This window comes from Macaca nemestrina, chromosome 1 (genome assembly GCF_043159975.1).
Source record: "Macaca nemestrina isolate mMacNem1 chromosome 1, mMacNem.hap1, whole genome shotgun sequence".
NCBI classification, from domain to species: Eukaryota; Metazoa; Chordata; class Mammalia; order Primates; family Cercopithecidae; genus Macaca; species Macaca nemestrina.
Window position 1 is genome coordinate 56,656,505 of NC_092125.1, and position 11,607 is coordinate 56,668,111.

At 35.3% G+C, this 11,607-nt stretch overlaps 1 long non-coding RNA gene across 1 annotated transcript in view; it reads left to right on the forward strand.

The window, feature by feature from the left end:
* The window catches only part of LOC105484673 (uncharacterized), a 202,625-nt gene that overhangs the window by 171,351 nt on the left and 19,667 nt on the right, over window positions 1-11,607 (forward strand). Inside the window, exons 5-6 of the long non-coding RNA XR_011612443.1 lie at window positions 4,123-4,219; window positions 5,673-5,744. This is a non-coding gene — a long non-coding RNA (uncharacterized lncRNA). The remainder of the gene's footprint in view (window positions 1-4,122; window positions 4,220-5,672; window positions 5,745-11,607) is intronic.

Sequence of the window (11,607 nt, forward strand, 5' to 3'; positions counted from 1 at the left end):
CACAAAACCATCTTTTTCCTTCTAGCCATGGGCCTTTAATAGGAGGGGCTGCTGAGAAGGTTTCTGAAATGCCCTGAGACATTTTTCCCATTCTCTTTGCTATTAACATTTGATTCCTCTTTACTTATACAAATATCTGCAGCTGGCTTGACGTTTTCCCAAAAGATGGGTTTTTTTTTTCTACCACATGGCCAGTTTTCTAAACTTCTATGCTCTGCTTCTCTTTTAAATATAAGTTCAAGATTCAGAAAATCTTTATGTTCACACATATAAGCAAACATTTTAGAAACAGCCAGGTCATATTTTGGAACACTTTGCTGCTCAGAAATTTCTCCCGCCAGATACTCTAAAACATCTCTCTCAAGTTCAAAGTTCCACAGATCTTTAGTTCAGAGGTAAATGACACCAGTCCGTTTGCTTAAAGGATAGCAAGAGTGACCTTTACTCCAGTTCCCAGTATGTTCTTCATCTCCATTTCAGACCACCTCAGCTTGAACTTCATTGTCCATATTACTATTGACATTTTGGTCAAAACCATTCAACAAGTCTCTAGGAAGTTCTAAACCTTTCCACATATTCCTATCTTCTTCTGAGCTTTCAAAACTCTTCCAGCTTCTGCCTATTACCCAGTTCCAAAGTCATTTCCACATTTTCAGGTATCTTTATAGCAATACCCCACCCTTCTGTTACCAATTTTCGTTATTAGTCTATTCTCACACTGCTATAAAGAACTACCTGAGACTGGGTAATTTATGAAGAAAAGAGGTTTCATTGACTCATAGTTCTTCAGGCTTAACAGGAAGCATGACTGGGAAGCCTCAAGAAACTTACAATCATGGCAGAAGGGGAAGGGGAAGCAAATACTTTATTCACATGGCAGCAGGAGAGAGAGAGTGAGCAAAAGTGGAAGTGCCACATACCTTTAAACCATCAGATCTTGTGAGAACTCACTTGCTATCATGAGAACAGCATGGGGGAAATCCAAACCCTGTGAGTCAATCACATCCCACGCATTTCTTCCCCCAACTTTGGGAATTACAGTTCAACATGAGATTTGGGTGGCGCCAGAGCCAAACCGCATCAATATTTATTGCCTTCTTAGCAAGATGTCTGGAGTAGGATATTTTAGTTTTGATTTTTCAGAATTATGGGTTAATATTTAGTGATTTGTAGGACTTCTTAACACTACTACCCATAAATGACACCTCACTTGCATTCCCATTTTATTGGTCCAAGCAACTATGATGACAAAACTATTCAGGCATGAGTAGAGACAGCCAAATCACATTATTAAACCAAGTTGTGGCTCATGACTCACATGTCAGAGGACATGAGGTGAAAGTGAAGAGACATCCATGGTAGAGCAAGGGAAATAACAGGGAGAACAGGATAAGGGAGGGAGTGAGGAGAGAGCGAGACAAGAGGTAGTATATCTGACTCTCTTCTTTTATCAGGTAAGAAACATCTTTCTAGGAACACATGCAGCAGAAGCATGCTTTCACTCACTTCTTATTGGCAATAACAAGTCTACCTGGCAGTCCTTAGCTATAAGGGAAGTTGAAAAAGGAAATACCTGACTTTTTCAAAATATGTTGTGAAAAGAGAGAGGAGTTAGGGAACCCCCATTAGACAATTTAGTCAACTATGACTTCCATATTTCTCCCACTCAATGGTAAATGATTCAAAAGTTGTTTAGTAGGTCAGCCCAGGAATTCACTTCATTATCAAAGCTATACTTTAATATAGCTTTGATTATCCATTATCAGCCTTATTATCAAAACTATACTTTATCCAGTATAGTTTATCAAAACTATACTTTAATTCAAAATTCAAAATATTATGTCATCCTGTTTATCAAGAAGTCCTTCCAGTTTTGATATTTTCTTTTGATTTCTTTATGAATTTGCCATGAAACTTTTAATTTCTGTACAAACAGGTTTCTGATTTTGAACATTTCCACCTTTAAATTTCACCCTTACCCTCAACACCATCTTCAAATTCAAAGCCTCAAGTCTTGTCAATCTTACCTCAAAACTATATCTGGATCCTGTTGATTTTTCTCCATCTCTTTCTTTCCATTCTTTTTTCCAAGCATCAAGCATCATTAATTTTCATTTTGACCAATGCACTAGTGTCCTAGCTGATATCCTTACATCAATTTTTGGATCTCTATAGTACATGCATCATGTTATGCAAAGTTTTTTAAAGGTGATCTTTTAAAAATGTGAGATTAATTTTTTTTAAAAATGGCAAAAAAAAGAAATAAAAACGTAAGTTAGATTTTATAACTCCTTGCTTAAAACTTTTGATAATCTTCCCATTGTGCAGCTCGTAAACTCCTTAGGGCGGACCACACCCCACTGAGAACTACTTGAGTAAAGGGACTGTAGCTGTTTTGCTAACATCATACATATAGCAAATAGGAAAATAGGACAGTGCCTGTTATTTATATGTATGTATGTGTGTGTAAGTATGTGCATGCATAGGTGAGCAGGGGTGTGTATTACATGTAAAAATAAATGATAGAATTGTAATTATCATTATAGTTTCTGTAAGATTTATAGTAGGAACTCTTTAAACAAGTTCCTCACTTTTACCAAAGGCCCCTTTGATATACAATTGGATAATGTGATAATCTACACAAGAAGGTAAAATAATATTGATTAAAGCCATGTAAATACTGAGATAATGTATATAAATATGTAAATACCTAACCAACTATTATCAATTCTGTAATTTTATAGGATCCTCCTACATTAAGCATCAAAATTTTGTCTAAAATATTAGTTGGATCCCCCATTTCACCAGTTTGAAATAATACTTGAAGGCTATTCTTTTAACATTTGACTACATAAAGCTAATAAAATATCTAGTGAGGAAAAAAGAAACCATTATATGAAATAATATATCTGGTTTACTCTACAGATACACCTAAGTATAAAGACATAAATATGATCTAGAAGTAATATAAAATACTAACGATGCTTTTGTATTAGTTTCCATTTATTCTCACTAGACTATTAACAGGACTTTTAGTCAGAAGCAACTAATGAATTTTTGTTGTTGTTCCTGACCCTGTATGATGCTCTTCTTTTGACATTTCCTTCTTCATCTTTTGTGTCTTACTCTGATCTATAACCCATGCTAAGCCAAAATAATCCATGCGGATGGTAACTTACCTCAAAATTGATGGACTAATTGGAGATAATCCCTTCTCCACACTTACTACAAGGTTGGTCATTTAAAGTACAATGTCTTAATTAACCTTGAACTCTACGTTAGAGTTCTGCTGTTTCTATCCATGTTTGGCACCTCATAGATCCGGGCAATAACATATCTCCAGTTGCGGTTGCCAGTTACATAATGCCTGCAAGCAAGCTTGCCTTTCTTTTTAAATCACACAGCAGGAAAGATTTTACAGAGATCAGCATGTATTTCTGAGTTACCTGGAATATCTGTCCAAAATTACCGAGAAGCCTTCATCGTACTGTATTCCACCTATTGCATGACAAAATTCATACTCCATACCCCATTCCTGCTTCTAGTAACAGTAAGATTAAGTAAAAATTATTTATTTGCCTTTTGTTCACTGAGGTCTCATTATGTAATTTTTATACATTATTATGTAATAACAAAAGTGTCCTCTAAACTGCAAAGCTGTTAAGTGTAAAATGTCACTGCATTTTACAATGTCACTCTTTTTGGTGCTTCTTTATTTTTCCATTTTTGTAATTATTCCACTTGTTACATACAACTTCTTTGCTCTTCACCAGAGTTTTTCTTATGGATTATAGCAAATAGCCTTTATTTAAAGTTTATGTATCAAGGATAATGCTTGTAAAGTGCAATAGATAATGCTCTATTTTAATTCCTTCCTTGAGGTAAGTAAGAAACTACACAGTTGCATAGATATCGATCTATTTTATAAAATTAAAATTAAAAATATTAATAACAAATGTACCTCATGTACTAGTGATATCAAAACTACATTAATTAAATTAATTTTTAATAATGCTATTTGGTAAAATTTGTCACTTGCTGCTTTGATAATATCTTCTTAGTGAAAAATCTTAAGTCACTCAGTTCCCTATTATTCAATCACAAATACATGATTAACAACAGGTTCAACTTATCTCACGGCCCAGCTTTCCCCTGAAGACTCTGCAATACAGAGGTTATGGACCTGATCCAAGGAAGTTGGGAAGTCCACATGAAACCGGTATGTCACTGCCAGAGAGAATTGTCATATTTCTCTTGACTATGGAAATGTACACTTATTACTTAAACCCCTCACAAAAAAATGAAAAACTATGGCTTTCTAATAAATGGGTTTTTCAAGATATTTGGTAAAAAAGTTTTTTGAAAATTAAATTCTTAAGGGTTTTCCTTTTGGGGGAAAAAGGGTCATGTGTAACTATAAGTGTTTCTAGTAGTAAACGTGTAACAGTCTTAAAGTTCTAGCACATAGTCAAATGACAGATACTTACTCTGTGCCACATTAGATCTGTGGTTCTCAATCAGGGGCGATTTTACCCCCAGGGGGTATCTGTCAATGTCTGGAGACATTTTTGGTTGTCAAAACTGTGGGGGAAGGGAGGGGGCTGCTACTGGCATCTAGTGGGTAAATGACAGAGGTATTGCTGAACATCTTGCAAAGCCTAGGACATACCTCACAACAAAGAATTACCAGACACAAAACTGTCAATAATGAGAAAACTTAGATTGTATAAAACCTGCCACTTCAAGTCGTCAGAATGTGAAATTTCTGTGTAAAAAGTTAATTCTATGAGTGATTATTTTCGTTTTCAGAGGTAGCTAAAATTTCAATTGTCAAAATTCAGATTAAAAGCTACTCTTAGTGATCAAGTCTGATAAATAGAAAATAATTTGGTGGAGGTGGCTGCATAAGGGGTGATTTGTGGTGACTTTGGTAGTGCACAAACACAAAGCACCCCTATGAGCTGTCTTTTGAAGAGGGAAAAAGCTGTCTATCAAGCAGTGTATGTAGCTCATTAGTTACCTAACTGGACTCTCTGTTCTTTACAAGAGAAACTTCCTCTGGGGTTGGGAATGGGGGTGGGGGACCCTCAAGGGATGGGAGGAGGGGTGGGCAGTTTGCAAGTCTGAGAAATACAAATCTTTGAGGTGACTAAATTAAAAACATGCTATGAAGCTATAAACTCACTCCTGAATCTGTGGCCTCAGGTCAAAATCCCTGCAGGAGAGCTGTTTCCTCAATGCCTGTGCTTGTTAACATTTTCTGTAAGGAGCAGCCCAGAGCTAAGTCAGCTCTGAGCAGGACTCTACAAGGCCACATCAAAAATGACAACAGGCGGGCCAGTGTGATGAGGCATCGGTGGGAGGTTCACCCCGGGTGAGGATTCTGTCATGGCACACTCCGGGAAAATAGCAAGGACAAATGTAAATGTTCTGTTTCATTGAAAATCACTTTGGAGTATACAAAGCCTATTCTTTTTTACTTGAAAAGCTACCAATTTCTGCATTTATATGTGTCAGAGATGGAGATTTTGATGGACCACAGAACAACCTAGTAACAATTCCTATGCATGTGTTCTCCACACAGTTTAGATGGTACAATTTAGCATTACTCCATCTCCTTCTCTCCTGATAACACCGCATCTTTCTCCATTTCTCTTGTAACTGTTTCATAGCTATGGAAGAAGGAGAGAAAAACTGCCATGATGACTCCATGTTAATTGAAAGTGGTTTTAAACCAATCAAAGGTAAAAGATATAGCTCATTTCTATTGGTTTCCTAACTTATTTTAAAAAATATCCAGGGGTTTCAACTTGTGGCAGTTTTATACCCCAGAGGACATTGGCAATATCTGGACACATTTTTGGTTGTTGAAAATTTTGGTTTGGTTGTTGCTAGATGTTAATGACATCTAGTGAGTTGAAGTCGGGAGTGCTGCTGAGTATCTAATAATATCCAGTACAGATCCCTACAACAAAGAATTATCTGACCAAAATGTCAGTAGTAGCAGGGACTAAGAAATCCTGGCATAATATAATGCCAGGAGTACCATATGTCATAATCAATGCTTATCATTTATTGAACTATTACTATGTCAAGTAAACATTCCATCTACGTAAGGAAACTCGATAATTCTGAGAGTCAAAAGATTATGCCTCAAACTTTATGGGCCTTTCGAAGATAATTATTTTGTAGATTTTGAATATGAAATTAGTTGAGAACAATTTCCAACATACTCGTACTCAGACATAGCCTGTTAAGAATACGTCGTCCAAAACAGAAACTTTAATTATAATAAGGTTATGAATAATACATAAAGCCCTACAATATCAACCACAATATACAAACAAAGTAATCACAGTAGATCATAAATGAATGAGTTAGCCTATGTAAACCAGATCTGGCAGTTTTAATTATAATGTCAGCAGTCACATTTTAACCTCTTTATATCATTAGTAATATTGTTAAACTTAAAAGTCTCAAAGCTTCAAAGAAACCTAGACTTTAACAATTTCAGGATGCTTAATTTAAACCCAAGAAAATAAATACTACCTTAAAAACATAAGTGAATATTAACATTAGTTTATTTTTGTTATTTTCTATTTTCTTTTTAATTATCTGCCTACATTTTCATATTACAAGATTAAGTATAGAAAAGCAAAAGGCTTGAATTGAAAATTATTTACAAAAATAAATATCCGAAATCATTTTGACTTGAGGTTCCTGTGCTGTTTTCTTGTGCTAAATTGAGGATCTTGATCCTATAAAATATAAAACTCAGCTATATGGCTGGATTTATTATAAATTATATAAGTGCCCTGTTGTTGCTACTGCTTAGGTGGTCAGCACTGGTTACATGACACAGTGTTCAAAATATGTACTTTATGTGATTCATCGTGGTTTTGGCATTTTCTTACCTTTATGTATTTTTATTTTCTTCTATACTTAGAAGTGATAAAATAAATGGGGCACTTTTTTTTTTTTTTCACCAAATTTAGCAAGGTCCCAAATAACAGCTTCTGTTACACTATGTAAATAAAGTCTTTGTGCCAATGGGAGATTCACTTGGCAACTTTCAGATTTCTACAGGTAAAAGCACATCACTTAATAGGATATTTTGAAATCCCCAAATCTGTCACATCGACACATGTCATGTTGTATAAAATACATGACAACATTTGCCTTGAAAGCCGAAGAGCTTTTTAAAATATTATTTTTACAAACAAACTTTGTTTTTAAAGCCCTTTAGCATGCATTGCTTTATTCAGTAAATGAAGAAACAACCAATGAGCTATGACAATTGGCTGTCTCTACTTGCCATTGGGTCAAAATTGTGACCATCTTTACACCAAGTGCTCTTATCCTCCATTAAGAGACATAGGCTACTCTAATTCAGTCTGATTAAATGAAAAAAAAAAGAATTATAAATTTTTTAGATACTTCTTAGAAATGGTACCCTAGAAATGTGATTCAACTTCTAGATCTCATGATAATTAGCCAATAGCCACGTGCTTCAGGGGAAAATAAACAATGGGCTTCAGTGGCGTCCTACGTAAAATGACGCTGGATGAATATGGCAACTTAATTCATTAAGCGTATTCCTCAGAAAATTTTACGTTTTTAAAACGAGTATTTGGAATAGTTGTTTTAAATGTGATGAAATTATTGCCATTCTTGCTGTTACTATGTATCAAAGTACATTGATATCTAACAGATCATCTCAATAATTATACCGTTACAATGGTTAGATAACTTTTTTAAAAAACACTGCTACTATTTAAAATTTTAGGGCTTCTGTCATATACCTCAAAGATCAAGGAAATATTTTGTATGCACCAAGTAAACATTATTTGTGTTCATTTCTAAAAAGAAAAATTACATTGATTTATTTACTAATAAATTGTAAGCAACTAATTCATTAGTCTGTAGTATTTACATTTGAGCTGCTAAGATAATTAACTGTGAATAATGAGAGAATTTTTATCTTTTCTTTTTTTGAACAAGAATCCAATTATTACTATTTTATATTATTAGTAATTTATTAATAATTAGCAGGTATTACCAAACACAGGACTGCTTCTTGAGAATTGCTCTGTGTTACTGTATCATAAAGACAGAATCAAAAACCAATGTCCAAATAAAACCAAAAACAAAAGCCAAAACCATCAAACAAACAAACAAAACTGAGGAAACTTCAGGGGCTTTGAGTCTGGTTAGAAAGGACTTCCAATTGCAACAAATGCTGAAATTTGTTAAATCATTAAGATTATTTACAGAAGAACATAAAAAATAAGAATCTGTGTATAATGCATGGTTTGTTGAGGTCTTGCCCTTTGATCCCATGGCGCCTGTACCTCTCCCCTACCACCCGAGTGCCCAAGAGGAATTGTCAGCTAACCTGAATTGGCCTCACCGTACCTCTTACACACATCACATCCAGACACTGCTCTTGCTCCGGAGGATTTAACTACCATCTTTGTCCATGTAGAATTCCAAGTGGCAGAAAATGAATAGGCCAAAGCACCTCATCCACTGGATTCGAAAAAAAAACGAGGCAGATGAAATCTCCATTCTTGTTACACTGTTCTTTCAGCTTCTATAGCACATTCATTTTGTGAAAGTCAAGGGGACTCTCACAGGAAATTTGGATGAAGGAAAGATAAAAGTTAAAGTTCTAGCCAACTTCAACAACCCCATAGGCCTCATAGAGTAAATCTTTTAAAAGCTAGCTCCTTCAGAAGGGGAGTGGAGTAGGGGCCATAGAAAGCCAGCCCAGGTCATCTGCCTCCAGTGCACATCTGCACACTCCCAAATCTGTGTATACCTTGCCAGTCTCATGCTTCCATCCTTTACTGAAGGTAAAAGCCTCAGTAAAACTCTATGCCTTCACAAAGTAAGAGAGCTCATTCCCAGGATCCTTCAGGATTCCAGCAGGCTTGAGGATATCCTATCCTTTACATCCCCTTTCATACTTGAGGTTTGCATACATTACAAAACATTTAAATTAACCTTTACTGATCGCTTTTTCTGTATAACCCTATACCGGAACCCACTTGGGGTTACACTTAGTGAATGTTATTATTATTTTAATTCAGAAACTTTTAGAAATAAGGATGTTTGGACAAAGGGTTGTCATTTCCTTCTGCCACATACCCTAACATATTTATAATAATAAAATGAACAAGTTACATATAAATAACGATTTATGCATGTTTGCTGAAATATTTCAGTATGTGAGAGCAAAATAATATTCACATTGTACTTTCATAATTTACACTCCTAAATTCTTAAAATTTGCCAATTTCAAAAACATTCTGTTTTCAAAAGATGGTATCTACCATTGTAAGGATTATGCTATTTTCTTTTTAGCTGGCACTATTTAATTGTGTAAAATAAATTATGTGGAAGAAAAGCAGATATATTGGTGAACTATTTTCTGACAGATTTTTAGTTAAATGTCAAGAATTTAGGTCATTTGGGTAACTGAAGTTTCTATTACTTGGCAGGAATTTAAATTTTTTTCTAAGAATTGTAGTAGCTATTTTTGGAAAGTGTCTACTTTCATATGAAAATCCTGTCTTTAAAACATGCATAAATTCAATGTCACTCTTCCACCCTTTCTTGCTCCCTTGCGATTTCTTTTTACCTTTCACAGCAGGGGGCTAAAGCTTTTATGATTTAGTTGGTCTTCTTCATTGAAAGGAATACAGAAAGATCTTACTTTTGCAAATATAAAAACAAAACCACCTAAATATCTTCTAGCACTTTGAAAGGGGCTCATATAAGCCAGAGACCTTGAAATACTTCAGTAGCTTCCAGGTAACTTTATCTCTGTTTCATTTCTGAGCTCTTGAACAGTGGAATCCAGTATCTGCCTTTATTTCTTCAATGTGAGAGTGTGCTCTTGGACAGGACCCTTACGTAGCTGCACAAAGTTACTGAGAGAGAACCAAAGAAAGGGATTCTGATTTAAAGTGTCTAGATTGTAGGATTGACTCTCCCTTCTCCTTGTCCTTCACCAGAACAATCTACCTCTGGCCAAGTGATCTATTTAGTTTGTTGGGAATAGACATAAAGGAGTCTGGCCAGGCAGGAGCTTCTTTATTTTGCAATGTGTTCTTGAGTCTCAGATGGTTCAGTTCTGGATTCAACCTTGATACGTGTTGTGAAAATACAATTAAAACCAAAATCACCTCCCAACCCAGAAATTCTCTCCACAAAGGTAGTAGAGCTAAGCACTAGAGGATAAGCATTAAGCCAGACTGTGATGCACTTTACAAGCAATCTGCTAAGAGATTACCAAGGCGGAAAGGACTCTCACCCCCATATGTATAGCCAAGGAGATATAACCCATTGCATACACCTTTTCAATAAAAACAATAACTAGTCTTCAAGTAAGAAGACTTAACACTCACACATAATTAACCCTAACTTTCCCATGGTGATGAAAGTCAGCATTTCTGTTAACTGATTGATTTTATCCAGGGATAAAACAAACTTATCGTATCTCTATGACAAGAGGTAGTTTTACAACTTGGAGCAACATGCCCATGGAGGAAGTTAGAATCCTGCCCTCCCACAGAAACTGGAAGATAGGGATGCTACGTGTATATGTCAAAAAATGGCTCCCAGTTTCTTGAGAAGGACAGCCCTGGGTCATGAAGCTGATAAAAGGCCCCCACACACATCATAAAGAGAACAGAAAGTGCTTACAGTTACAAATTTTCTGAGGTGAATGCGCTAAGAAAAAGAAGCGAAATCTTTTCCTATATTTTCAACAGGGAGAACTAAGGCTCTTAATTATAATTTGCATTGCCATCATAGTGTCATAGGTGAAAGACCTAGGTCAACAAAAGGATTTTGTCACAAATGTTTCACTAATCATCTTTGTGCAATGACTTACTAGTCCTATTAAAGCTTGCCTTATCTAGATATGATGTTGTTTCTTTTAGATTTTTTATACCAACTTTTGCCAGATAGCTTTTGATGGTAAAACCTAAGCTAATCTGTCCTTTTTTTTTCTATTCATGATCTTTCTTGATTGATTTTATCCTGTGCCCAAACCAAAACAGCACAGCACTGTGGCTATGAGTAAGAGGTCTCAGAAAACCGAGTGTCGTTATCTGTCTATTAAAGTTTGCCCTATCTAGATATGATGCTGTTTCTTTTAGATTTTTTTATACTAACTTTTGCCAGATCGTCTTTGATGATAAAACTTAAATTAATCTGTCCTTTCTTTTCTATTCATGATCTTTCTTGGTTTTTATCCTGTGCCCAAACCAAAACAGCACTGTAGCTATGAGAAAGAGGACTCAGTAAACTGAGTGTCATTATCTGGCTAACAAAAGTCTATGTGTGGTTCCTCCTAGCCCTGCTATGACTTTTCCCAACTTGCAAGTGCTGTTGGAGATGTCTCGTCTCACAGATTTCCCTGTCTACTTGAGAAAGGCATAAAACCCATTTTATCTTAAAAACTGTTGTAATTGGGATCACACTTTTAGTATTATGATGCTTACTTGATTACTAAATTTATTGTCCTTTTCTTAAACTATGTTGTTTAACCTCTCTGCAACATTTAATATTATGAATCATCATTTCTTCTTTGAAACT